Source organism: Danio aesculapii, chromosome 7, assembly GCF_903798145.1.
Source record: "Danio aesculapii chromosome 7, fDanAes4.1, whole genome shotgun sequence".
NCBI lineage: Eukaryota > Metazoa > Chordata > Actinopteri > Cypriniformes > Danionidae > Danio > Danio aesculapii.
The window spans coordinates 25,353,085-25,379,931 of NC_079441.1; positions in this window are offsets into that span (position 1 = coordinate 25,353,085).

The window sequence follows — 26,847 nt, forward strand, 5'->3', positions numbered from 1 at the left end:
TGACCCCAGAGCTCTACATGCCATATATACAGATTAATGAAAGTTTAAAGGCGTTGGCTACTTTTGTCTAATTAAAAAGTAAAATCACTGTTCATTCAGAAAACCCTCTTTTCCCTTTCTCCCATGTGTTCAAAAGGATGTGAATATTTCCATCACAGAAATGTCAGGCTCTGCCGTCTTCCTTTCTGTCTGTTCCTGCATTCTCTCACTGTGTGCAGGATCCAACATGACTACTTAATTTTAATGCAGCGATTATTTTTATTTTTTAATTTTTTTTATTTTATTATTATTATTATTATTTTTATTATTTTTATTGTTTTTTTAAAGCAAATTAACTAAACTAAAAAGTAACTCAAATATTATTACTCAATTTATATTTTTGGAACCGTGTTTTTATTAAAGTTTTAAAAACATAGTATACACATAACATTTACTTAGAATGTTTACATTCACAAATTAATAAATAAAAATATAAAAAATGATAGTAGATCAATTATAAAAATAAATAAATAAAAAAAGCTTAAAAAAGATAATTGCCTTAAAATAAAGGAAAAAAGAAAAGTTGATATTTAAATAAATAAACTCCAGTATAAAGACAATAACTACAACAAAGCCCCTGACAGCATTTCAAAATGACTTAATTTTTAAAAGTAATGCATTACTTTAAAAGTAATATTATTACATAACTCGCGTTACTTGTAATGCGTTACCCCCAACACTGGTTGTTAGAAAGAAAGGCTGCCCAAATTACTAAGAAAGTCCTACAAATAAGATGCAAGGTACATGTATTTTCATTGTGTGTGGGAGTGTGATGAGGTACAAAAATTTTGGGTGGAGGTGACTCAATATTTTTCTCATTTTATTTCCATTCCAATTCCTTTATTTCCTGGACTATGTATATTGAATATGCATGAAGACAGTTGAGCTTTGTCTACTAAAGATTATTTTTTGATTGATTTATGTTTAATACAAGTAAGACGTTTTATTGCTTTATGTTGGAAAAATGTTAATCGCCCCTCTATTGGACTTTGGCTGAGAAACCTTATACTGTAACATGTTTAGCTCTTGAAAAGCTTACATGTATAATAAGGAAAAAATACTCTGAATTTTGTGATAAATGTATGAAGCATTGGAAGTCTGAAGCTGTGGAATGTGAATTATTATTATTATTATTATTATTATTATTTTACATAATGATTATTATTTAATTTCTATTTTTCCCTAAACCTGTCTGCGGTAAGTTTTGGGTATTTGGGTTTGATTTTGTTGAAATTGTAAAACCTTGAAAAAATGTATGGTACCCTATGCACAATTAACGTAAAGGGAAATGAAAATGTACTCTTCATTTACTCACTGTTAAGTGGGTCTAAAGCTTTATGAGTTAGTTTTGTTTCTCTTTGGCCAGAAAATTGGAAGCTAGTAACTACTGACATCCATAGCAGGAAAAAAAAACTTATAAAAATCAATGGTTACCAGTTTTTTTCCAAAACATCATCTTTTATGTTCAACAAAAGAAAGAAAATCAAAACAGTATTAAACAAGTGGAGGGTAAATTATGACAATTGATATTGTTTTGTGGTGAAAATGCCTTTAAAACCATTACAGACATCACTATTACACTGTCAATTGTGGAAAAATAACAAAAACTGTCAAATCATGACATTATATTTAGATTTAAGCGTGTTGCTTTTGATTCACCATCTTTTTACTTCTTTAATTTTGCTGCTATGAGCATTGCAACCAATCACACTTTTTTCTGTATAGCTAATGAACACAGTAGCCAATCAGGTGCATTGTGATTAATCATCTCAGAAAAAAAACTGGAGTTCTGAGTGCACAAATAATTCATTTAGCACTTATAATATGCAGTTGTCAACAGAATTTCTAAAAATGTAATTTAAAATGAAGTGTTACCAATTTTCAATTATTTAATTATTTTACTTTGTGCTGATACTTCACTGGATTTGGATCTGCTAATCACATTGGAGGTCTTATGCTTGTGCTCAGGACCCCCTCAATCTGTAGATGAAAGTTTATTAAGATTTATAAAAATGCTTCCCATATGTGACTGCTGCTGGAGTCTGTTCTTGATCTTGCAATCACTCCTTTAGTGATATGATCAGTTGGGTGAATTATGCCACTTCATCAAATTCAGAGCACACCCGACACGAGCTATACAGCAGTTAAAAAGGGGGGAAAGCTGGGGAAGAGAAAAGGAAAAAAGCAGCATTATTGATCAAAAGCAATACTTTGAGTGTTTCAGAGTGCAACGAGAGTCCTCAACACTCGGAAACAAAAAATAGGCACATTCCATGAATCCATGTCACTGCAAGTATTTGTCATTCAAACATTTTTGGTCAAAAACAAAGTATCTTATTTTATCAGCAGTTTTCGTGAGAAATGCAGAGATGCACAGAAAGACCGTAGTTATAATCGAGGAACACCAATCATACCAAAAGTATCTGACAATTGACCACTGGTATGTAAATCACTGGTGTTTCTCATGCTTGGGCAGTTATGAGTACTGAGAGTGTCTTGCTTTTAATTTTTATCCCATGGCAGCCACTTCAGCATCATGGGTTAGATGTAGAAGTGAGTCCCAAAGTAAAAAAAAAAAAATATGTGTGTGTAATTATATACTCACCGGCCACTTTATTAGGTACACTTGTCCAACTGCTTGTTACCGCTAGTCAGCCAATAACATGGCAGCAACTCAATGTATATTCGGCATGTAGACAAGGTCAAGACAATCCGCTGCAGTTCAAACTGACCATCAGAATGGGGAAGAAAGGTGATTTAAGTGACTTTAAACGTGGCATGGTTGTTGGTGCCAGATGGGCTGGTCAGAGTATTTCAGAAACTGCTGATCTACTGGGATTTTCACGCACAACCAACCCTAGGGTTTACAGAGAATGGTCCAAAAAAGAGAAAAAATCCAATAAGCGGCAGTTCTGTTGGCGCAAATGCCTTGTACCTTGTTGAATCTAAGCCACGAAGGATTAAAGTCAATTCGGAAGAGAAAAGGGGGTCCAACCCCGTACTAGTAAGGTGTACCTAATAAAGTGGCTGGTGAGTGTACATTCACACAAACAAGATAAAGATATAGTTAAATATCTTTTGAGTTAATCTAAAATGTTCAAAAAATCTTTAAAGGTGTGAACTCTTTCAATTTTAAAAAATTTCAATAAAATAAAAAAAGTAATGAAAAATATTTGTACATTTTAAAATAATTTTTACATTTAAAATAAAAATGTAAATTTCATCAGCAGTTTACAGAATAAAATAATTTTTTAAACAAACTATAAACAGTCCCCTATTTTTTTTTTGTTTTGTTTTTTTACAAAACTGTGTATAATTATATTTATATAGTGTTTACATTTGCTCACTGAAAATGCCACAATAATAATAATAATATAATATAATGGGTATATCCTTCCATGAGTCCATGACACCTCAAAGCGCATTTTAGGCCTGTAACGGAGGGAATCTCCTAACATTTCTCACAGATAATGTTGTGCAAATGGCTTGCAGACAGCAATTTTGGTAGCAATTTATTCTGAATAAATTACACAAATGTCCAGCAATTGTCTTCTTTTTTTTCCCCTCTACCCTCATTCCTTTGGGAAAAGCCAGATGTGGGATGTGTTGGGTGCTGTGGTTGGTTCTAATATATTTGAGTATCTGATAATAAAACAATATTCTATAGAAATGTGTAACATGTTGATTTGGTTGCTATTTCCATTTTAAAAGAAGATTGCTTTGTGACCCACTGATGGTGGATCATAATTTCTTAAGTTCACATGCACTGAATTATCTTTCCAATATGACCAGTACTATATATATGTGTGTGAAGTAGTGGAATATGAGTTTTTTTAAGGATAGTCAAGGATCTCTTTTATGACAGTAGTCAAAGGACAAGGCTTGGCAAACCACTGCAACACCGGGACTTTGAATTTTCTTTAAAACAGATTCAATCTCAAGGACAGCTAATTGGTGGCCAAATGCTTTCAATCTGAACCCAGGACACATGGTTTTCTCAGCTCTATCTGTACAATATAGGAAGAAACATAAAAAGGATTTAGAAATCCATCTGTTAGCTCTGTCTTTTCATTTTTTCAGATGAACGCTGATCTTAAACTGAAATTTTAACTAATTGATTTCTCCAAATCTCCTTATCGGACACTTTAATTACTGTTTGTTTTTATATTTAGAAGTAATGATTGCTTACTATGGTTTCTGTTGCATGTAAAGCTGCAGTCGTACTTCTGTTATTTATTGAGGTTTTGGAAGAAACTATTTTTTTTGTAATTTCTTTCTACATCTTGGCCTGTAATGAAAAGAATAATGATCCATTTGACTTGATGTGATGTACAGCATGTTGACAATGGTGCTGAAGTGAGAGATTTAGTCTTACATTTTCCAATGAAATTGTCAACTCTTTAGAACATTTTGTGCCAGGCAAAATCTGTTCGTGTATATATGTTTTTTGATTTTTTTTTTTTTTGTCTGTCTGTTTTGGTTTTGTTAAAGAAGTTTTCAGCTGAATGATGCAGGGCTGGAGCTTTTTAAAACATTTTAGCTCTTTTTTCCTGAGGAATATGGTTGTCATTGTGCTCATATGAGGCTATTAAACTCTGAAGTTTATTATTGTTCTGCAGCATTTTGCCAATTCCCCTCTGTTTAAGAAAGGAAAACAAGCCCATAATGTTAAAATGAGGCTGAATTTGGTTCAAATTGTGTGGAATCAGGTGAATAAAAGGGAAACCTTATTAAGATGCTGGCTATTTGAAAAAGATGGAATGCAGGTTTATTGGAAAATGAGTTTATTGGAATCAAGATCCTAAATGTTTAAATAAACTTCATTTAGTCTCATGAAGTAGTTGAAATGGGTCAATGCATGCCTGTAACAGTTTAACGCCACCTCTTTCTCCTGAATTAGATTTCTTTCCAGTTGAAGTAAAATTGAGATAATTGGTGGCTCACTTACTATAATGAGTTGTTTTTTCAACTATAGGTGAAGAATCAAATAAGAGAAAATATTATTAAAGGTCTCACACTAAATAATACCTGATTGAGAGTCTTTAATTACTAGATAATTGAATTGCACAAAATTTATGGTTCTACAGTACTGAGTTGGGATAAGGTTAAGGACAGGTTTGGTGGTATGGGTTGGTTTAAGAGTAGATTAGGGTGTAATGGATAGTAAACAGTGTAATTATAAATGTGATTACAGAAATTTATTACAGATATAATTACATGCTGATCATTTTTATACTACAGGTATAATGTAAAATCATGTATGTACATAATAATGCAATGTTAGTACATAGTAGTTAAGACTACTTAATATAGAGTTCTGGGTCACATTCCTTTGAAATTATAGACCCCATTTTAATGTACTGATATGATTATAATTTAATTAGGATGCTATTGTTTGTATATATAAATATATAATGTATAAATAATAAAAGAATTTATATAAAATTGTATATATATATAAAATATAAATTGTCAGTAAACAGTGGAGATAAAAAAAATAACCTATTTGAAGATTTTGTAACAAAAAGAGCAGTTTTAAGCACATTTCATGAGTGACAAATAATTTGAAACATGGCCTTAAAACATGCCTTTAATAAGCAAACACTGATTAAAATTAAAAAGCACTTTTAGATATTTCCTAGTTATTGGTGTTAATCTGGCACCTGGTGGTAAATTTCGTTATTATTTGACAATCCCAGCTTTTTGTCTGGTATAGTTGATGGTATATGGTGATCCTTTCTAAAGTGACTGAAATTTCATCCCCAGCAATCATTCCATATCTGTCACTTTCAGAATATTACAATTATCACTAATTCATTTAAGACCCCCTGAAAGGTTGGTCGTCCACAAAACACAAATGTACATGATTAGATAATGCACATTTACGTTAACACTTAGTCATTTATTAGATGCTTTGTCCAAAGTTTTACAAATAAGGAGGCATTCAGCAATTCAATAAGAAGAGAAAATACACACAAGAAGCAGTAATTTGTCAAATGAACTGTTTGTGCTCAGATAATTAAGTGCTAGAGTAAGGGAGAGAGAGAGAGGATGATCTCATTCATAAATTTTAGTACAATTTCCTCATCCCCCAATAACGGTAGGGTTTGAGGGCATGGCTCCACTTAAATATTGTAAATATTTATTATTTTAATCATATGAATTTGTTGAAATTAGCCACTTTTCTGCCAATAAGTAAAAGTAGTTATGTTTCCTTGTGAGATTGGGCTGGATAAGCACTAAACTGGATTAGCACTGTATTAAGCACTTCATGCTTAATGAAGATTATATTATCTGTTTGTCAAACTGGTTGATGCAGTTGTTCTACAGTGTATTGGCATATTAAATACAGTAAATTATGCCAATCCCAGGCTGCTCTGACATTTGCTACATAAGCCAATATAAAAGCTCACTGTGGAGAAGAGGAATTCTGGCACAAAGTTGTATTACCCTAAGATTTCCATGCCCACCAGGAGCGGCTTTTTTCCAGTTGGAATGAATTTGTGTTGAGCGTCATTATAGAATTGCCTTTCAAGAATTCTGGTTCAATTGTGAGCAACTGTGACTATTTTCAGTATTACTTTTATCTTATTTTTTAAAATCTTTTGTTTACCACATTATAATCACTAATATACTATAGACTTACAGTGGTATCACACAAGAACATTGTCTAATAACTTGGCAATAATAATGGGTATGTATAAACATTGTGCAAATGCTTTATTGTGGGCTAAAGTCGAGGAGGTAGTAGATTTGTGACACATCCCAGAGCACAACAGGCTTTTGAGCCCACATGTTCAGGGCATTTATGGCGCATTTAGGGGTTATACTTTTATTTTGATGGTCTCCATTAGACATTCTGTTGACTTAGCAATATTGAAAATGCATGTCAACTAACTCTCAGTACAGAGTAAACTGGACATTATTTAGGTTTTTCTTTCTGCAACCTGGTTCCTCTGGACAGTGAATTTCAATGAAGTAGTTCAAACAACCATTTCATCAGTTTAATGCAATTACGCTGTTTTGTAATTTACACTACCTGACCAAAGTCTTGTTGCCTATTCAAGTTTTAGGAACAACAAATAATAACTTGACTTCTGGTTGATCATTTGGTATCAGAAGTGGCTTATATGAAAGGCAAAGGCCTTTAGATTACGCTTTTTTTACCAAAATAAAATATGATCATGCCTTGATTTTTTTTTTATTATTATTTAATTAGGACAGTAAGGTCTGACTTTGGTTAGACAAAAGTCTTGTCATTTAACAGAAATAATGTACAGTATAGAATATAAAGTCATGGTGCAGTGGAAAAAGAATTCATATTGTGTATGACTCCCATGAGCTTGGACGACTGCATCCATAAATCTTTGCAATGACTTAAATAACTTATTAATAAAGTCATCTTGAATGGCAAAGAAAGCGTTCTTGCAGGACTCCCACAATTCATCAAGATTCTTTGGATTCATCTTTAATGCATCCTCCTTTATCTTACCCCAGACATGCTCAATATTGTTCATGTCTGGTGACTGGGCTGACCAATCCTGGAGCACCCTGACCTTTGCTTTCAGGAACTTTGATGTGGAGCCTGAAGTATGAGAAGGAGCGCTATCCTGCTGAAGAATTTGCCCTCTCCTGTGGTTTGTTATGTAATGGGCAGCACAAATATCTTGATACCTCAGGCTGTTGAGGTTGCCATCCATTCTGCAGATCTCTCCTGCATGCCCCCACACTGAATATAACCCCAAACCATAATTTTTCTTTACCAAACTTGATTGATTTCTGTGAGAATCTTGAGTTCATGCAGGCTCCGATAGGTCTTCTGCAGTATTTGTGATGATTGGGATGCAGTTCAACAAATGATTCATCAGAAAAATCTACCTTCTGCCACTTTTTCAAATGAAGAGCTAGAAGTCAAGGTATTATTTGTTTCTCTTACAACTGGGATCAACAGTAATAATATTTTTCAGGTGCTGTAAATGTAAAACTATACCGTATGTCGGTTTATTGGCTTTTTCCAAGACAGTGACCGAGTGAAAGTTTGAGTTTATTAAAGATGGTTGATTTGGTAAAATGGCTCATCTAGTTCATTAAAAATCAGCAGACTAAACTTAGAGACTGGTAAACTGACTGATTGTTTTACTTCATAAAATTTTAGTGTATCACCAGGAGACATAACTATTAAAGTTAAAGTCATTCATTCATTTTCTTTTCGACTTAGTCCCTTTATTAATCCGGGGTCGCCACAGCGGAATGAACCACCAACTTATCCAGTACATGTTTTACGCAGCAGATGCCCTTTCATCCCTGGGAAAGTTATAGTCATAGAATGCATTGATAAAATATGTTTAAATTGTCCTCTGATATCGACATAGTAGGTATCTGGCTTAGGTAAGTGCAAACATTGTTCAGAAATGGTTTTACGTGTCCATTTACAACCCAGCAACAGTGAAGTGTGGTTTTTATTTCACCTTTTTTTTCAAGATCTTGAATATTATAAGCTCTGCTCTGAGGCTCAGCACAAATGATGTCAGTCACTGATGCTCACACAGTGTAATGTATCGTACTTCAGCTTCAGTTGTTATAGCTACTGAAGCAATCCAATAACCTACTTTGCTCCTGAGTTATATGTTGTGGATAAAACATAGGCAAAATTAGAATTCTACCCGACAAAATGGACTGACGTTGATGTGTTTAGTGTTGTAATTTGTGAGTTTAACATAAAAACACGGACAGGAATTACAATCTGCAATTAAGACTTTCCCATATTTGACATTTGTAGCCTATTCTGACTGGCATTGATGAAATAAGTTAACAGGGTATATGCCGATTTATGCTAAAGGACTTTTAATTTGTCAGTAACCTGGATTAAGCACTTCCAGTGAATTGTGTGCCATTGCAAAATCGGCATGTTTAAGGTCAGTTTTCTTTAAAAATCAGCAATCTCCACTGGCTGAGTGATATCCGACATAAAGTGGGTCTCAGATTGTACAAGAAACACTGCATTAAATTACGTTTTCTCCCACCATTTCTTTAAAATATGAACATTTATTTTACCCCAGTATACTCAATGGAGCTTCTGCGCTAGCAGATTCTGATGGGGGTGTGCAACTAAACAGCTTTTTGTCTCATTTTACGCTTGAGCAACTAAATGAATATCTACATCTATTTAACTGATTGTATTGTAATCACATTACAACATCGATGCTGTAAAAGGAACCGTATAAAATGGAATAAAGTCACATTACCCATTCACCAAAAGTTTATAAGTATGGGAAAAATCAATAGCTCCGCATATACTGTGAGTTCATTGTGAAAAAGTCTACAACCCATTAAATTACAGTTTTCAAAATAAAAGTCCCACAAACATGGTGAACATAAGGCAAGCTGTGATAAACTTAGAAGATAAGGAAACTTGTATTTTTATCATTGATGTTATCTCATAAAGAAGCACCATTTGATTGTTTTGATTGTGTTGTAGCAGTTGACCTTTTGTTCTGATTTGCACATTTTCTTGTGGTCTTTTACTTAAACGAGATTTATATAAGGAGGAGGAAAAAATGGTGTTTGAGTTTCACAATGCATAGGTGCATACAGACATCCACTCAATGGCATCTTCAATTTTGTATTACCTAATATAGTATTTCCCAATGTTGGGTTGTGGCTGGAAGGGCATCCACTGCCTAAAACACAAGCTGGATAAGTTGGCGGTTCATTCCGAGGTGGCGACCCCTGATTAATAAAGGGATTAAGCTGAAAATGAATGAATGAATTTTGTATTGCCTGTTTATGTTTAGTTGACTGTTAAAGTGCTGTTAATTATTGACTTGTGTTTTATAAATCCCCAATGAAAACACTGTTTCAGAATTGTCTTTAATGTGATACCAAAGATAAAAGGTCATCTACATCAATGATGGCCAGTGTTTGAGTGGCTTAAACTGTCCTTTTAATGTGATTTGACTGATCTGAACTAAAAATCTCACCGTGGAACATACATGACGTGGAGAATTTTAGACTTAGCTGCATTTTAGTGTCTTTATTTAATTTCTATTCCAACACAATATTACATGTGTATCTCTCTAACCACAGTCTTGCCCGCTAAACACATCACTTTCTCTGAATCCTTGAAAGAACCCTGGTCCTTTGGAAAAGTTCAACTAAACAAACTTTGCCTTTGATTTGCTGTGTTATAGTTGTGGGAGGATGTGCAGTCTAACATGCAGCGTGATTTGTTTGAATCCTCAAGCAAACAATGTCAGAGAATGAAGGTGAATGTGGCGTCCGTTTCATTTGGAGGATTGCTGTATCAATTCAAGATCATTCTCTCTGCGAATCTGGCAAACTGTAATGTTGCGAAGTAGAGAATAAATAATTTGTTTCTGCCAGTGTCAAACATGATTCCGTTGCAAGAAAAACAGTCTCAGTCTCTCCGGGCCAGTGTTTGGAAGGGATGAAAGCTCAGTGTGATCCCAAAAGGTCATGGGGTGAGCCTGTATCTGTTTTCTCAAGCGTGGGCCTGAGCCTCAGTCCCGCTCTGGAAGATGGTGGAACAGATCATTTGCTGTTGTGTTAGTGAGGTGGGCCGCACTCTCTCAGTGAGGTGCCCGCTGTCATCGCTGTGACCTCTGAACTCAGCTGTGGGCAAACGCTGGACTCCTGAGGCTGAGGGCAGTGTTGCAGATGACCAGCGGCTGAAATTCATGCAGGGGTCAAAGATCAGTATCTGTGGGCATATTTGTATATATTTACTTTTATTTTAGGTCCCTATAGCTTTTTTTAGGGCCGGTTCACACCCCAGTGTGAATGCAGTTTTGTTGTCTGTTGCTTCATTCATCACACAGTATAGAAAAAATCGAAAGTGATTCAAATGATATAGCTTTTTGTGTTATTATTGTTATTATTGTTTGTGTTATTATTATTATTATTATTAAACAGATTTATTCCCATACAATTAGAATTTAAAAAAATTGATTTTGTTGTTGTAGTCTTTGAAGTGAATTCAGTCATTTCTTTCTAGTCATTCTTTCCATACATTTTTTTTATTAATTTCGTTGTATTTACTTATTATTTTAATCTTTTCTTCCTTTCTATTGATTCATTTGTTCATTCATTCATTCTTTCATTCATTTCAATTCATTTGTTTCTATTCATTCATTCATCCATCCATTCATTTCTTTCTATTACTTAATTCATTCAATCAGTAATTTTTCTATTCATTCATTCATCCATTCATTCATCCATTCATTCATTCATTTTTATTCATTCATTCATCCGTTTATTTCTATTAATTCATTCATTCATTTCTTTCTTCTATTCATTCATTCATTTATTTATTTCTATTTATTTCCTTCTATTCATTAATTACTTCATTAATTCCTTCATCTGTTCATTTCTTTCTAATAATTAATTAATTCAATAATTTCTTTCTATTTGTTCATTAATTCATTTATATATTAATTTCTTTCTATTCATTTCTTTTCATCCATCCTTTCATTTCTTTCTATTAATTCATTAATTCATCTCTTTTTTTTCTATTTATTTATTCAATCATTCATTTATTCATTTCTTTCTATTCATTTCTTTCCATCCATCCATCCATCCATCCATCCATCCATCCATCCATCCATCCATCCATATCTTTCTATTAATTCATTCATTCATTTCTTTCTTTCTTTCTTTCTATTCATTTATTTATTCATTTCTTTCTATTCATTTCTTTTTTCATTGCATTTTAATAGGAGATAAACATCAGTTATATTATTATTCAGAGATTACTCTAATACACTGATTTGGTGCTCAAGAAACATATTTTCTTGTTGCGAATGTTGCTAAATATTTTTTTTGAAATTCTTTATAATTAATTTGCTAGATTGTAAATATGTTTACTGCAACTTTGTATCAGTTTAATGTGACCATGCAAACAAAAAACAATATTCCTAAAATTTTTTATGAATGTTTTTTTAATTTATTTTTTTTATTAATCATTCATTCATTCATTCATTTTCATCCATTTTTCTGGGGCCGGGTCGCGGGGGCAGCAGTCTTAGGAGAGAACTTCAGACTTCCCTCTCCCCAGACACTTCCTCTAGCTCCTCTGGGGGGATCCCGAGGTGTTCCCAGGCCAGTCGATTGATGTAGTCCCTCCAGCGTGTCCTGGGTCTTCCCAGAGGCCTCCCCCCAGTGGGACTTGCCTGGAACACCTCCCTAGGTAGGCGTCCAGGAGGCAACCGAAACAGATGCCCGAGCCACCTCAGCTGACTTCTCTCGATTTGGAGGAGCAGCGGCTCTACTCCGAGCTTCTCACCCTATCTTTAAGGGTGTGCCTTGCCACCCTGCAAACGAAACTCATATCTGCCACTTGTATCCGAGATCTTGTCCTTACGGTGATGACCCAAAGCTCATGACCATAGGTGAGAGTAGGAACGTAGATTGACTGGTAAATCGAGAGCTTTGCCTTTTGACTCAACTCCTTCTTTACCACAAAGGACTGATACATTGACCCACATTACTGCTACCGCTGCACCAATCCGCCTGTCAATATCACGTTCCATCCTTCCTTCACTCATAAACAAAACCCCAAAAAGATACTTGAACTCCTCCACCTAGGGTAAGGACTTTCCTCCAACCTGGAAATGGCAGACCACCTTTTTCCAGCACCATGGCCTCAGACTTGGAGGTACTGATTCTCATCCCAGCAACGTCAAGCCAACAGAACAACATCGTCTACGAATAACAGAGATGAAATCCTGTGGTTGAACTGGGCCCCCTCCGACCCAAGGCTGCACTTTGAAATTCTGTCCATAAAAATTATGAACAGAATTGGTGACATGGGTTCAGCCCTGCTCTGTTCAGACAGGGATGAGACAGCCCTTAACAGAGCACCTCTGACCCCATACTCCTAGAGCACAGAATGCCACGAGGGACACGGTTAAATGTCTTCAAGTCCACAAAACACATGTGGACTGGTTGGGCATACTCCCATAAACCCTTGAGCACCCTGGTGAGGGTATAGAGTCTAGTGTACCACGGCCCACAAAGGACTGATACATTGACCCACATTACTGCTACCGCTGCACCAATCCGCCTGTCAATATCACGTTCCATCCTTCCTTCACTCATAAACAAAACCCCAAAAAGATACTTGAACTCCTCCACCTAGGGTAAGGACTTTCCTCCAACCTGGAAATGGCAGACCACCTTTTTCCAGCACCATGGCCTCAGACTTGGAGGTACTGATTCTCATCCCAGCAACGTCAAGCCAACAGAACAACATCGTCTACGAATAACAGAGATGAAATCCTGTGGTTGAACTGGGCCCCCTCCGACCCAAGGCTGCACTTTGAAATTCTGTCCATAAAAATTATGAACAGAATTGGTGACATGGGTTCAGCCCTGCTCTGTTCAGACAGGGATGAGACAGCCCTTAACAGAGCACCTCTGACCCCATACTCCTAGAGCACAGAATGCCACGAGGGACACGGTTAAATGTCTTCAAGTCCACAAAACACATGTGGACTGGTTGGGCATACTCCCATAAACCCTTGAGCACCCTGGTGAGGGTATAGAGTCTAGTGTACCACGGCCTGTACGAAAGCTGCATTGTTCCTCCTGGATCCTAGGTTCAACCATCGGCCGGATCCTCCCCTCCAGTACCCTGGCATAGACTTTCCCAGGGAGGCTGAAGAGTGTGATTTCCCCCTATAGTTGGAGCACACCCTCAGTCCCCCTTCTTAAAAATGGGAACCATCCCCTAAGTTGCCCAGTCCAGAGGTACTGTCCCCGACCTCTATGCGGTATTGTAGAGACGTGTCAGCCAAGACAGCCCCACGGTATCCAGTGACCTAAGATACACAGGGTGAATCTCATTCACCCCCGCTGCTTTGCCACTGTGGAGCTTGCAAACTACCTCAGTGACCTCAGCTTGGGTAATGGGTGAGTCCACCCCTGCATCCCCAGTCTCTGCTTCCGCAGTGGGGTTGAGGAGATCCTCAAAGTATTCCTTCCACCATCAGACAACATCCCCAGTTGAGATCAACAGCTCCCCACTTCCGCTGTCGGTGTGGAACTGCTTTCCCCTCCTGTGGAAATAATCATTAATATAATTAATTAAAAGCATGATCAAAAAATAAAACCCTCACTGACCCCAAGCTTATGAACCGTAGTGCATATTAGCTAGAAAATGATCACAGACATTACATTTTTGAGAGCAGCTATTGTAACAAAAATTGCTAAATCTTTCTTCATGATTTGAATATAGGCAAAGAGACAATCCCCCTATGTCCTGAGCTAACATGAAAGAAGATTTCAAATGTTTTTTTAGTTGATATGATGCATAAAGTTCTCAATCTGCTAAATCTGTGTTTTTATACTGGATTTAATTTAATTTCCCTCTATGTTGAGTTTTGGTCAAACGGCCTTAAAACAGTGCCTAAATGACCAAACAGAGCAACAGGTCACCCACCTGCCATTGGGCAGTCAGACATAAACATTACACTTTCTCTCCCTTTCCTTCTGCTTCTCATGCCCTTACTGCCATCGGGGCTCCAAGTGGAAACGTTATCATTGGGGTTTGTGTCTCCCCTTTGTCCTTGCCCTCCCCTCAGGCTCTGGAGCATAATTTAATTAAACATTGGTTTAAGAGGATCATGCAGGAAGAGACCGGCTGGTCACAGACAGGTCAGGGCAAAAGAATGCAGCCGAACTGAACTGCCTCTGTGCAGAGGAATTCAGCCTTTTTTCTGCAGCCACACAATATTTTATTTATAAATACTTGTTTTTTGAATGTATGCATTGGACTGGTGACTGATAATGGCTTGTTTCACAAAAAGAGATGATGGATTGTTTCCTCAATTTTTATGCACATATATGGGCCACTCTTGGTCTTAATTAACAAACTGTCTCTTATTCTTGTCACCCTTTTCTGCTTATCTTTTATAATATTGTATGGATCTAATATGATGTCAACTATGATCATTTCATACACAAATTATATTTCAGTTGGCAGTGAGTTTTAGTAACCATAAAATCTGTACACGAGATGTTTTTGGTTGTTGTAAGAATACCTTGACTTTTTTTTTAAAATACAGTGATAAATAAAACTATTTGTACTTAAACTAAGAACCATTTTATTTAGAGTTCATGAGAAATAATACATGAAAAGCATAACAGCAATGTAATTTTGTCATGTTAATGTCACTTTTTACTTTGATTCAGATTTTTCATGCGTGTAGCTTTTGCCATCAAGTAAAACAACTAAAATTGTTCAATTAATTAATGCATTGGCTTCTGTTTTGTGTCATCGATTGAAGGATTGATCAATATGTTAAACATTGTAAAAATAGTCTAAATGAAAAACTATATTCGGATTCCTAATAACAGTGCAGCAGTTTAAATGCACACAGATTACTTCACATAAAATGAACACAGCAATTGGAACATTATTTGCTCAAGACTCCCAGACTCATTTTCTTTCTTTCTTTCTTTCTTTCTTTCTTTCTTTCTTTCTTTCTTTCTTTCTTTCTTTCTTTCTTTTCATATTTTTTTTCATTCATTCATTCAATCATTTATATTAATTCATTTCATTCATTCTTTTCTTTCATTTCATTCATTCATTTATATTTATTCAATTTAGTCATTAATTTCTTTGCATTAATCTATATTTATTTATTAATTTCTTTTCTGTCTTTTTTCATTCATTCATTAATTCATTCATTCATTCCTCTTTCTTTTTTTCTTTCATTCATTAATTTTCTTTTTTCATTCATTAAGTATTTTATTAATTCTTTCTTTCGTTTCATTATTTTCTGTCTTTTCATTTATTTATTCATTTATTTAATTTCATTCATTTTATTGATTCATATCTTTTGAATAATCTTTCTTCATTCATTCATTTCTTTTCATTCATTAATTTTTTATTCATTTTTTTCATTCATTTCTTTTTTCATTCATTTCTTTCTATTCCTTCATTTTCTTTCTTTTCATTTATTCATTTTTTTCTTTTCTTTTTTCATTCATTCATTTCTTTCTTTTCTGTATTACGTTTTTCATTCATTCATTCCTTTTATTCATTCATTCTTTTCTGTGTTACGGTTTTCATTCATTCATTCATTCCTTTTATTCTTTCATTCATTCCTTTCTCTTTCATTCTTTCTTTCATTCATTAATTTCTCTTTTCATTCATTAATGAATTCATTCATTCTTTTCATTATTTTTTCATTCAATTAATTTTCTTTTTATTCATTTATTTATTAATAATAATAATAATACATTTAATATATTTTCATGAATCTTTCTTTCTTTTATTCATTATTTTGTCCCTTTTCATTCATTAAGTAATTCTGTCTTATTTCTTTCTTTCTTTTCATTATTTTGAAAAAAATCTATTTTTTATAATTTCATTCATTCTATTGTTTCTTTTCATTAAACCAATCAATGAGTCGTTTATTCTTTCTTTCTTTCTTTCTTTCTTTCTTTCTTTCTTTCTTTCTTTCTTTCTTTCTTTCTTTCTTTCTTTCTTTCTTTCTTTCTTTCTCTCTTTGTTCGATCTCTCTCTTTCTCGTGGTGAAGATAGACGCCTGTCTGTCTTGTATCTGTAGGGGTGTTGAAGGTTTGTGGATTCTCTTTCTCTCTTGGTCTCACTATAGAATAATTACCATGACTAACAGAACATTCATTTCGAAAAGAGAAACAGTTGTTAAAAGCTCTCAATGACAATCTCATTTTACATGGCTTGCCACATAAAACATTTGAGAATGAATGCCACAGAAAAGAGCTTACAGAATCTGGTGAGGAGTTGGAGATGAAGATTTGGCCAAGTGGCATCTCAACACTGAGCCTTCACTATGTTCACCAGTTTAACAAGCGCCGGACCACATCACTCACTTTGCCGGGTTAATTTCAATGGGCCAAATGGAGAGATATTATTGGGTCTAGACTGAGGGAAAGCCAAGAAGAAGAAGAAAAAAAGCAGGTCTTGTCATAGTGCGGACACAGTGAAAGCTGTTGCTCTTTTTTTAGGAGCTTCTGTAGGAAGCTCAACAAGCTGCAAATTTTATGGATATCTTTGCCTGTGTTTTAATGATAGAGTGGGTGTTTCTGACATAAAACACTGCTATTAAACTCGTCACGATGGTAGAAGCTGTTGGCATTGGTTTGCTGCAGTGTTACATTCATACAAGCAGTTGAAGCACCAATTGCGAAGTAAACATTTAGTTGTTTGTCAGGGTTTATAAAGTGGCTGGGGTGAATTTAGTGAGTGACATCAAGGTTGTCTGGTGACTCAGAATGGACCACAAGTCTCTCTGGTCAGCCACTGCAAATGGTGTTGACATCATTTTGCCATCATGTCATCACACACTTTTGAAACTAAGCAAAGCAATGTCTGGATGCTCTTTTCGGGAATTATTGTGTTCACGTTTTAAGCAAAATATAGCTCGTTAAGCGTATATACAGAGGCCCCAAAGTGCATCTGTAGAAAAGATAGACTTTTGAAACTAAGCAAAGCAATGTCAGGATGTTCTTTTTGAGAATTATTGCTTTCACGGTTTAAACAAAATATAGCTCATTAAGTGTATATACAGTAGCCCCAAAGTGCATCTGTACACTTACAGCACATCAGACTTAAAGTATATTAATCAAAAATACAACAAATAAATTTGTTAGGTTTTTGTAAAAATAGAACATTTCAAAATTAAGATATTCATGACAATTTCTGATGCATTTTTGTTTATTTTTTAATTTTTTTAAATGTTTTTTTTTTTTTTTTTTTTTTGCCAGCACTTACTTTTGGGGATTTACATCTACATAATTTTAAACAGTAACAGTTCTTGTCCCCAGTGAGCTACAAACATAAATTAGATATCATTGGAAAGAAGACACTTTGAACTTTACTAGAAATTTTCATGCTAAAAATATGAAAAGTTATACATTATGAAGTAATGAGAAAAACATTGTACTGTGTTCAATATTTCTTTTTTATATATACAAACACAGAAAAACATTATTGTAATGACTTAGAAAAAAATATGCCTTGAAAGTCAAGTTTCGCATGAGTTTATATTTCAAATTTGATGAAGATAGCATGCAAAATGAGATTTCTGAAAAAGGTTTTCTGAGACTATATCGATGTCCTTCTCTCCCTCATCTTCAGAGGCACTTTCTCAAAAATGACCTTCCCAAACTGAAACAGTAACAGTTTAATAATTTGGTCTACATTCAGAGTTCTTGTATCTTTGGAAAGAAGACAATTTGGGCTTTACTATCCATCATCTAGAGTTTATAATGCTCAAAACGAAAAAGTTATAGATGCTTAAGTAATGTAAAAAAAAAAGCACTGCAATAAACATTTTATTATTTCTTAAATATATTAAATTTATGATGGCTGAGAGAGCTTAACGCACTGCAATTTAAGAAAGATTTAGATTCAGAAGATTCAGAACCATGACGGACCCTGCTGAGATATGGATGTGTTGTTATGCCGTGACTGTTGCTCAGTGAAGTGATTGGTGGTCTTTGAAAGGTGAGTTTGTTTTTGATTTGTTTTAATATTTTGATTACACAACATAACACATCCATATCTCAGCAGGGTTCGTCATGCTTTTGGGTCCCCTAGAAACATGTCCTTGTGTTACGTGGATATTTGCAAGTGTTGTGACCAATTTGCCGCACGTTTCTAGAGTTGTTTGTGTTGTGACCAATTTGCAACACGTGTGCTGTCAAACTGATGAAGATTCTTTCTTTTTTTGCTAGTGTTTTTTGTAATTGCATGTGCTTTCTTAAATTGCAGGGCGTTAAGCTCTCTCGGCCACCATAGAAATTAGTCCTGGAGCAATACAGAAAAGTAAAAGGTCGAAAGCCACACATCTCATGAGTATATGTTTTGAATTTGATGGCAATAACATGCCATTCAAATCTGATCATATCGATCAAAATTATTTTTTCTGAGACAATACTCTCCTTGTTTGTGGAGAAGCAGTCTGATGAACACATGTACTTAAGGTGTCTCACAGCTATTTTAGTAATTTCACATACCACTTCTATTTTCTAACTGTAAAATAAAAGGCAGAAACGAAGAGTATGAGTGATTTATTTGAGCACAAAAAGTTTTTTTTAAATACCATTTTAATGTTACAAGACATTAAAATAATATTTATTTCATATAGTGATTTATTTAAAGTTAAATAAAGTAATTATTTAAATTGTTCACGCTTAAAACTATCAGATTTAATTCAGTTTGTTACATGCTGTTTCTTAAATTGAATCCTGGCAGCAGAATTCTGAATGAGCTACAACTCTCAGACTGTCTTTTTGGGAAGACTGGTGAAGTGTACATTACAGTAATCCATCCTGCTGATCATAAAAGCATGAACAAGTTTCTCATGAACAAGTCCTCACTGGAAACAAAGCACCTAATTCTTACAATATTTCTGAGATGATAGTGTGCTGATTTACTTACTGCTTTGACATGACTACTGAAACTTAGATCTGACTCCAGAATCACACTATGATTCTTGACCTTATTTTTTGTTGTTTGACCCCTAGAGACAAGGTACACGTTTACCTTGAGAACCTCATCTCTGTTCCCAAATGCAATGACCTCAGTTTTCTCTTTGTTTAAAAGTTATAATATATTTAAAAGTTCCTAAATTAATTATTTTGGACTAAATCATAACCAACCAAAATTAAAATGACCATAATAATAACCAAGATTCATTCAGATTAATTTTAAACACCTGTTTTGCTTTTCAAATAATGATAAAATAAATTCTATTATTATTATTCATTTATTCATTCATTTTCTTTTCAGTGTATTCCCTTTATTAATTCGGGGTCGCCACAGTGGAATGAACCACCAACTTATCCAGCAACCGTTTTATGCACATGCTGCAACCCATCTCTGGGAAACATCCACACACACTCATTCACACTCACAAAAGGAATAAGCCGAAAAGATAAATAATGAATAAATTATTGTTATTATTATTTGTATTTTAGCAGTAGTCATCATGGTATTATCAAATTTTGCTCCATTAAATTGCTTAATTTTACAGTTTTGAGTTTCTAGTGCAGTTTTTTGCTCAAGAGACAAACAGCATGATCAAAAACATTCATAATATACAATAGACGTGGGATGGATCAAATTATTTGTGTTTTTTGTTTATGTCAAAAGAAATATCTTCTCCTGTTTGACTGTCTCACAGATGCTGCCTCTCCTGCATCTGGCAGTATACTGAAAAACACAATCTTATAAACAAAGATTCCAGGAAATTCACTCTCTGCTCTGAGTTTTAGACTGTGCGCTATGGTTCACCTGCACCTGAGTCAAGTTAACCCCGAATGTTTGGAAAATGCTGTTGTTCGGAAGCTCTGCCGGACCACACCGCACAGCTCAGCAAGTTTATTGTGAGCTCGGTTGCCAAAGTTTTACCAGAGCTGTCAGCCTTGCGATAGCGCCAGCTCCAATGGCAGAGGTCACCCAAAGTGGGAAACAAAGGGAGTCTGTGTGCCACTAACATCCCAGAATGTCCTGGAATGGACAGAAAGAAGTTCTTTCAAATAGGCTCCTAATCAGAGTCATGTTCCTTATTTAATTTAGGGGGACACTTGCAGCTCTTACTTGTCCTTTCTTCACAGCTTCATTCATTCCCAGTGGTCTGCCATAATGAACACTTGGCTATGGGCATCTGTCGTAAAACTGTATTCATCCCAGATGGCACATGCGTTACACGTGCACATACATATGTGACCCTCGACCACAAAACCAGTCATGAGGATCAATTTTTGGAAATTGAAATGTATACATCACTTGAAAGCTGAATAAGAAGAGTTTTTCAGTGATGTAAGGTTTTTTAGAACAGGACAGTATTCGGTCCAGATGCAACTATTTCAGGATTTGAGTCTGAGGGTGCAAATATATATATAAATATATATATATATATATATATATATATATATATATATATATATAGACAAAATCACCTTAAAGTTATGCAATTTAGGTTCTTAGATGCATATTACTGAAGTTTTGACAAATTTAGTGTAGGAAATCTACAAAATGTCTTAATGGAAGATGATCATTAACTATATATACACTCTATAGATTTTGCCCTAAAAATAAATCATTTTGACTCATATAGAAAACTATTTATGGCATATAATTTATGGCATATTCTCATTCATCTCATTATTGCTTTATTTCATTCTGAATGTTTAGAGTTCAGAGTATAACAGTGCAGTTTTAAGTGTCTGGTTAAAATAAAAGATTGTATATTTATATTTCAAAATACTGTCCTTTTACTTTGAAATAGAATTTAGAAGAGTGCTGGTTCAATAATATTTTTTCTTGTATAATTATTTATATATTTCTTGTATATATTTGTTTATATGTACTATACATTTGGCTTTATCTGTCCGTTCACAGCTGCAGTGTGTGATGTTAATTATTTTACAATTTTACAATATGCTAAAAATAGCATTTGACTGATGCGTCCTGCTGAAATAATGTAGGTAGTGAAGAGAGAGAGAGAGAGAGAGAGAGAGAGAGAGTTTGCTCTTAACAAAGCTCTCTTCATCTTGCGTAGGTACAAGTGATTCCAATTATAGCTACGAGTGCTGTTTACTGGCTGAGGTCAAATGGTCGTGTCTGAGGAGCATGTCTGATCCTTCAAGTAGCAAAGAGCACAGGAGTGGCCCTCACTCACAGGGGGATTTGTTCCACTACTGACATTATTATATATTTTTAATCCTATAGATAGAATAAAGATATGTAGTATGATATGCAGTTATATAGGTGGATGAGTCAATTAAATTATCTCTCTGCACAGACGGATCAATGGATGATAGATAGATAGATAGATAGATAGATAGATAGATAGATAGATAGATAGATAGATAGATAGATAGATAGATAGATAGATAGATAGATAGATAGATAATATTTTTATCAATTTGTCAGTGAATATGGGTAAAATATTTTGGTGCATTTGAACAAAACAGATTTATTAAACATATATATTTATTAAAATAATATTTTAGTCAAAAAACATCTTTAGAAATAGAAAGATAATACAATTAAATTCAAGCAAAATATTGCAAAAATAAAATTACAAACTACAAAATTTCAACAAAATTGTATATATTTTTTTGTTTTTCTTGATTTTGCTTTTTTAAAATTTTTATTTAATATTTTCTATAACATATACATTTGGGTGTACTCATTTTTTGACCATTATCGTAAGTTAGTTTGTTAGATTAACTCCAGATTTGGCTTCAGTACTGACTAATCTAATGTATAGCCTATGCACAAATATAATATTGTATTGTATATGCTGAGCACTGTAAATGGAAGGATGAATACAGATGGATATGGATGGATATAGATGAATGGATAGATATAAATGGAAGGATGAATCTAGATGAAAGAATAAATATAGATGGATATGGATGGATGAATATAGGGAGGTAGGGAGATTGATAGATAGGCAGACAGACAGACAGACAGACAGACAGACAGACAGACAGACAGACAGACAGACAGACAGACAGACAGACAGACAGACAGACAGACAGACAGACAGATAGATAGATAGATAGATAGATAGATAGATAGATAGATAGATAGATAGATAGATAGATAGATAGATAGATGTACTTATATAGGGAGGTAAGGAGAGAGAGATCGATAGATAGAGATCGATGTAGATAGATGGATGGATGGTTAGGTAGATGGTTGTATGGATAGATATAAAAGGATGAATATAGATGGATATAGATAGATATATGGACGTTGATGGATGGATGGATATGAATGGATAGAAGGATGGATATAGATGATAAATGGATGAATAGATGCATATAGATGGATGGAAAGCTTTAGATTGATGAATGGAAATGTAGATGGATGGATGGACAGATGGATTTGTTTTAGCATTTCTGTCATTAATGCTGTATTGTGTCTGTTATCAAAGCACCAGTAATCAGAAAGATCTAGATTCAGATGAACTTTCACCTCGGCTTCCCAAAGAAATCCAAAAGCCACTTCCTCCAAAATATGTGGATATACAAGCAACATCCCAAACAGCACAATGTCAACCAATTAATCAGATTAATATGTGACCTCAGAGTACAAGAGGCAAGAAAAATCAATTTGTTTTAGCATGCGGAGAGTTCCGGCAGAGAGGCGAAGAGGTGGGAGAGACAGAAGAGAGGAAACCGGGGTGAGGGTCTGCCATGCCTGAGGGCTGCAGGCCTTCCTGTCAACAACCCAATATGATGTGGCATTCGCAGAGGATCCAGCCATTACTGCATCACAGAACTGCCTGGAGCTTATCCTGTCCAATAAACAGCAAAGAGAACCATCTCTGTGTAGGGCTATTGTTCAGTGATATGATACATACGTGATGTGTTTATGATCTTTAAGATGACTTTGGCTTTTTATGCAAAACTTTCCTGTTATTGTGCATAGCTGACAGATCAGAGGGCACACCAGAATATGCAAGGTTATTTATGAGGAATCCTATTTCATCCTATTACATGTCGCTAAATGGGACTTCTCAGTCTTGTTTCACACTCTCACAGTAGCTAGATTTTCAACACCTTGTGTTAATGCGCATTTTAAAGTGTTGCTTGAGAAACAACAACAACCATTGCAACATTTTTCCATTGCTTGTCTATGGTGATATTTTATTATTGAATGCCTCGATGTATATCATAGCGGTATGAGGTATGTTACAGGCTGTTGTAGACTAACTCACCAGTGTAGACTAAATACCAAAGCTGAGTGGCCTTCTTTGAATGCACTGCTTTTCTTACTTAAATTTTTTTTGTTTTCTTTCTAGTCCAAATATCTATAAGTTCCCAAATCAAGAAGAATTTTCTAGACAAGCAAAACATATTGTATTGAAAGTAATAATATGCCAAAATAAAGTGAGTTTTCCTTAAAACAAGCAAAATAATCTGCCAATGGGGTCAGCAAAATAATATTGTTTTTTTTTTTTGACATTAAGATAATTTTCTTACAGCACTGGCAGATTATTTTGCCTGTTTTAAGGAAAAACTCACCCTTTTAGCATATTGATTCTTAAAACAAGACAATATGTTTTGCTTGTCTAGAAAATTCTTCTTAATTTGGGAATTTTTTGATATTTGGACTAGAAAGAAAACAAAAGTTCCAAGTAAAAAGCATTTTTGCAGTGTGTAAGTAGGTACACCCACTGGATGACTCTGGTCTACAAGGCTCTTCTGGGTCTGGCACCTTTATACCGATCTTCCCTTCTTCATAGGTCAAAAAGCCACTATGCCCTTAGGTCAAGTGAAATTTATTATTCATCTGGGGATAGTAACATAGATGAATGGATGGACGGATATAAATGGATTGATGGACGGATGGATGTAGATAGAAGAATGAATATAGATGGATATGAATGGATGGAGATGGATGGATTGAAATTGATGGATATACAGTAGATAGTTGGATGGATATAAATGGATGTAGATGGATGGATGGATGGGCAGATGGATAGGCAGCTAGATAGATGGATAGGCAGATAGATAGATGGATAGGCGGATAGATGGATAGATGGATAGATGGATGGAACGATAGATGGATGGAACGATAGATAGATAGATAGATAGATAGATAGATAGATAGATAGATAGATAGATAGATAGATAGATGGATAGATGGATAGATGGATAGATGGATGGAACGATGGATGGATGGATGGATGGATGGATAGATACCGATGGAACGATCGCTTGATAGATGGATGGATGGATGTACTTGTATAAGGAGGTAGGGAGAGAGATAAAGATCGAGAGATAGGTAGAGATCGATGTAGATGGATGGATGCATGGATGCATGGATTGATTGCTATAAATGGAAGGATGGGTCAAAAAGCCACTATGCCTTAAGTTCAAGTAAAATTTATTATTTGTCTGTTCCCTGGGTTTGAACTGAAACAGGGAAGCGAGCTTTTAGTCATGCCGCCCCCTCATCCTGGAATACTCTTAAGTCTGAATTGAAAATGTCTGAGCTCATCCTGATTAAATCAGTTTGCTCAATCCTTCATAACAAACAGTCCATTTCTTCATGTATGTGGTTTTAACATGTTGTAATGTGGTATGGCTGAATAACCAAACTGTATTTTATTTTTAACCTCTTGGCTAGGTCACCCTTGTTAATGAGATCTTGATCTCAATGGGTTTTTTTACCTGGTTAAATAAATAAACATATCGATCACGAAACGCCTCGTTTATGGTCATTCTACACATTATCATCCCCTTAATAATGCCTTGTCCAATCACGCTGCTCTTCAGAAGTAATTCACAACCTGTTCTTGATGGCAAATCTCCTCCAGTAATTACAGCAACTCTTTGTTTACAAGCTTGTGGGCGTTTGAGTAGTTGCTGTCATGTGATGTGCGTTTGACAGGACTGACTGCATCTCGCATTTGTTTCATACAGATTACAAAACCGAACAATCTTTTGTTTTCAAGTGTACTTTGTTTCATTTAAAAGTACAGATTTCAGGCTTTGTTTGGACACACTTCTTATGTCTGTGAAGCAAGTATTCACTGAGATTCTAGTGCGTTTGTTGACCACCAAACTTTCGTAAAGGCACACGTCTGGTCAGAGGTTTTCCCTAGAGAAACATTCATCTATAGCGATGATCGATGATTGGCTCCTGTACTAGTAGGCGTTAAACTTTTCCCCATTTAATACTATAAGAGTGACATGTCTTGTGTATTCTATAGTCTTTAACTTGATGGGAACGCACCTAACTCACATTTGAAATTTTTCCTTTTTTTTTATTTTTATTTGCTTCACATTAGGATGGAAACCCAGCTAATCTGATTTTATACATAACTATATAATACTAGGTAATTAGGCAAATCCAACATTATATCTTGCAAAAACCAGCAACAGTAAATTTGTTTCTTCTAATTGCAACTTAGACTCAAAACGTGACTTATTTCTATGTAGTTATTTTCTACTTTGACTCAGTCTTCCATAATTTCTTTCTCAGGACAGGAAAATTAAGAAAAACAGCATGTGGTTGTGTAGCATACCACTTTGCCCTCTTCTTTTCCTCACCCCCTGTTGTAACAAGCTCCACTTCCTGCTTGGGAACCAGTGGTAGCGATTTGAAATAAAATTTTACTGCCAATCAGAAAAAGCAAGTCTCCGCCGTGTGCACTCAGACACAACAGGCTTTACTTCACACGCTGCCTATTACAGTAATGAGCTATACACATCCAGAAACACATGTTTTCACTGTACAGATTTATGAAACAGTGACCAGTAGTGTTGAAGTTTATATTGCCACAATTATTGCTTTATGTCAGAAAACTTTGTCTTTGTTTTTTCTGAGTTTCCTTATATTTTTTACAGACAATGATAAACCCAGTTTAGCTGGGCTCCTCCTTGGATCTTCTCAATGTTCCATGCTTATTCTTTTATTCCCAATTAAAGCATAATTAGGGTTTTTAAGAGAGTGTCCTTTTATTATTTTATGGCACAAACCAACATGGATGTATAATTTGTAACATAAATGAACACCAGAGTCAGTAAAACACCAATAACGTTTATTAATTTATTATGCAATATGATTTTCAGTTAATGAAGACTTCCACACTTCTTTCACAATATTGTGTTATCACCTTCCGTACCATAGGCCCTAACATACAGATAGTCATTATTTGTAAGCTAATACATTGTAATGTTTGTATCACATATAAATATTCATTCTAGCATATTAAGCATGCTTGGTAGATCACCAGGTACCACTGTAAAAAGTCATTAGTTGATTTTACT